This window comes from Rutilus rutilus (assembly GCF_951802725.1).
Source record: "Rutilus rutilus genome assembly, chromosome: 2".
In the NCBI taxonomy this organism is placed as follows: domain Eukaryota; kingdom Metazoa; phylum Chordata; class Actinopteri; order Cypriniformes; family Leuciscidae; genus Rutilus; species Rutilus rutilus.
Window position 1 is genome coordinate 51,662,662 of NC_140210.1, and position 3,963 is coordinate 51,666,624.

Consider the following 3,963-nt stretch of genomic DNA (forward strand, 5'->3'; position numbering starts at 1 on the left):
AGATCTCTGATCCCAATGAAGACACATATACAGCTCTTGAGCTCAAGTCCACGACCTCTGACCTGTACGACACACTCACAGTAAGTGAGACGTCAAAGTCAGATACTCCATCACTGATGATCACATGACCGATCTCTCGCTCTCTTTCACACAGACCGTTGATCGCAGACCTCCTGAAGACTCTTGATCCTCAGAGCTTTTCTAAACATGAGAATCCATCAGTAAGTGTCAGAACCGGCAGCTCTTCTCAATATAATCAATAAAACTCTCTTCAGTATAGTGTGATTGTTTTATGTATCTTGTGAAAGGTTTTATAATGTTGTTGATGAACAGTCAGTCTTTCTTCATCTTATTGTTTGTTCAGATCAACAGGAAGATTCTGCAGTGAGAGGCGGAGCACAAAATAACCAATCCTGAGCTTTGTGGGCGGAGCCACTGATGATTGACAGGGATCATCAGTGATGAGTCACAAGAGATTAATTTCTGTATAGTTTAAGAAACATGAAGTAACAGTGGAATTAAATGAAAGTTAAAAGCTGGTGAATTGTTATTGTCTAAATATATGTTAAAATTAAGTCAAAACACCTAAAGTGATGTTCAGGTGTGGCAAACAATCTATGCTTTCTCATTTTACAACATTTTCCTGCTTTTAAATCATAATTGATCATTTTATTCTGATAATGGAATTCATTCACAATGGAAAATGTATCTTCTTTTTTTTTGCTCTCAAAGTGCTCAATATAATCAGCTTCTGTTATTCTGTCTTTTGTGTTCCTGTAACTCTCGCTTTAAATGTTTTTAAAATTTTAAGTTGTATTTCTGATCATCTCATATATACTTGTACAAACCTTAAGGGCTCATAGATCCTGCAGTACTGATATATATATATCGATTCTCACAAGCTACTTATTTGGTATTAATTCTATTAAAAAATATCAATATTAAAATTGTTAATGACAAAACATGGGTTTCTACATCAATTGTATTTGTTTTCAATACTTTTTTTTACGTTTGCTCCGAAAGGAGTTTGTTGGTGTGATATGCCTTTAAGTCTAATTAATTTTTTTTCTAAAAATAATTAAAAAAATCACATACCAATTTAAGAAATAACTGGTTTTGACATTGGCATTCTTAAACCTGTAAGAAAAAGTATTGGTATCGGATCAAAATAAAAAGTTTGGGTAACGCTTTAGATTACAGCCCGGAAAGTACTGCGTAATTAAAATGAAAGTACAGTGTAACTTTCGGTAATTACAGTGTACCTATAAAGTACTTACGTGTAAGTATAGGGGAACAATATGTAAAGTCTTGGGAATAAAGGTGTAACAACCAGGAAAATACTGCGTTATTAAAACGAAATTACAGTGTAACTTTCGGTAATTACAGTGTACCTATAAAGTGCGTACGTGTAAGTATAGAGGAATAATATGTAAAGTTTTGGGAATAAAGGGGTAACAACCAGGAAAATAACAAATTATTTAGGCAAATTATTTAGACTGTAAGTATTCCATGTAGTTACAGGGTAAGTATGACATTGCGGGCTGTAAATTAAAGTGGTGCTTCTTACCCTCTTATTTCATGTAGTTACAGGGTAAGTATGACATTGCGGGCTGTAAATTAAAGTGGCGTTTCTTACCCTCTTGTTCCGCGTAGTTACAGGGTAAGTATGACATTGCGGGCTGTAAATTAAAGTGGTGCTTCTTACCCTCTTGTTTCATGTAGTTACAGGGTAAGTACAATAAAAAACACATGTACACACACAATCTGACTTCACTTGGAAAACCTTTATTTGAAAAACAACTTATTTCAAAACAGATTTACAACATATTACACTTCTTATTTATTTAATTTATTATCTTTTTTTTTTAAATCAACTTTTCATTTCAAATTCTAAAGTCCTGACATAAAGTAGCATGTTTTGTCCTTTTTTGTTTCATTTGCATGGCTTCCTCCTCCTCTTGGTCCTCCTCTTCTTTTTCTATCGTTCCACTGATTAGCCTAATCTTAAGGAGTCTTTTTCTATTCTGTATTATGTATTAAAAGAAAATACAGTAGCCTACACCCAGAAATGTTCTCATAATTTACTCATCTTTTCGCTACCGACCAACTTTCACCAGCGAGTGCATGAGAGTCGGCTTCATAGGGGCGGCTTGAATGGCTTCGCGTTTGAAGAAGCTTAGCGTTCATTGCATTCTCGCGGGAGTTTGATGTGAAACGTGCTCGAGAACTGGTGTCTCTGTTCTTCTGCATGGTTTGTTTTTCATTATTATTATCTGTTATTGTTTGTATTTTGTTGTGAGCAATAATAAAAACATTTAAAAAAATAATAATTCAACATTGGTTTTTCGGTGCGCTTACGTCACGCTTTAAGCCTCTGTTATACTCCAGTTTGGACGCGTACACGACAGCTGCGCAGCTCGGACGCGGACAACTTGTATTTATACTTTCTCTCAACCCTCTCATGAACGCGCAGGTGACAGTTGGTCGGAAACGATAGTCTATACAGTTTAAAAATTTAAAATATTTGGTATGTTTCTTACAAACGCGTATCGTTTCACTTCAGAAGAAGAGGAACAAGAGGAGGAGGAAACCAAGCAAGAGAAACAAAGTGCTGTAAATCCGTTTTGAAATAAGTTGTTTTTCAAATAAAGTTTTCCGAGTGATATCAGATTGTGTGTGTGTACATGTGTTTTTATTGTACTTACCCTGTAACTATATGAAACAAGAGGGTAAGAAGCACCACTTTAATTTACAGCCCGCAATGTCATACTTACCCTGTAACTACACGGAACAAGAGGGTAAGAAGCACCACTTTAATTTACAGCCCGCAATGTCATACTTACCCTGTAACTACACGGAACAAGAGGGTAAGAAACGCCACTTTAATTTACAGCCCGCAATGTCATACTTACCCTGTAACTACATGGAACAAGAGTATATTTTCCCAGCATTTAAAAAAAAAAAAAGTTGCAATAGTTTTACTTGCCTTGAAACTTAATCAGTGCACCTTTGCAATAATAACTAATTACCCTACTTTATAAATGCACTGATATGTACCCCGTAATTTAAAAAAAGCCTTTATGTATTTTTATACACTATTACAAAAAGGTGCAGTGTATGTACTCCCTAAATTGCTCCCAAAAGTAAGATTCTAAAATACTTAGTCTAAATAATTTGCCTAAATAATTTGTTATTTTCCTGGTTGTTACCCCTTTATTCCCAAAACTTTACATATTATTCCCCTATACTTACACGTACGCACTTTATAGGTACACTGTAATTACCGAAAGTTACACTGTAATTTAATTTTAATAACGCAGTATTTTCCTGGTTGTTACACCTTTATTCCCAAGACTTTACATATTGTTCCCCTATACTTACAAGTAAGTACTTTATAGGTACACTGTAATTACCGAAAGTTACACTGTACTTTCATTTTAATTACGCAGTACTTTCCGGGCTGTAATCTAAAGCGTTACCAAAGTTTGTAATCGCCCATCCCTAACAATCCCTCAAACTGCCACCAGAGGTCACATCTCCTGCGTCTGACATCAACCTCGATGAGCATCACCTGTAAATCACTATCATTCATCTTCATTCTTCAACAAAGAAAAAGATCATAATTTTTCTTTAGTTTTAGTCTTATTGTTGTCTTGTTGAAGGAGAGGAATTTACAGTTAAAGACCAGGAGCAGATGTGATGAATGAAGACCAGGAGTCAGAAGTGCAGTCAATTGATGAAAGTTTTCCTGAAGAAAGTTTGCAGTTTCATCAGCAGAATCAGCTTCAATACTCAGACAGGAGTTCATAGGCCGTTCTGCTGTACATTCCCAGTTTCACACCAATAATACTCTCACAAAATCATGAAGCTACGTCATTATTTCAGGTTGAATGATTCTGATTGGCTAAAAAATAGATACATTTAGAAAATATCCACACATGGACTGATAAAGCATATCTCCAT

The 3,963-nt window shown here is 35.2% G+C and overlaps 1 long non-coding RNA gene across 1 annotated transcript; it reads left to right on the top strand.

Annotated features, from left to right (window-relative positions):
• Window positions 1-410, top strand: LOC311286885. The gene is made up of 3 exons (XR_014626666.1): window positions 1-80; window positions 155-221; window positions 365-410. It is a non-coding gene; the product is annotated as an uncharacterized lncRNA (long non-coding RNA).
• Window positions 411-3,963: the final 3,553 nt, after the last annotated feature.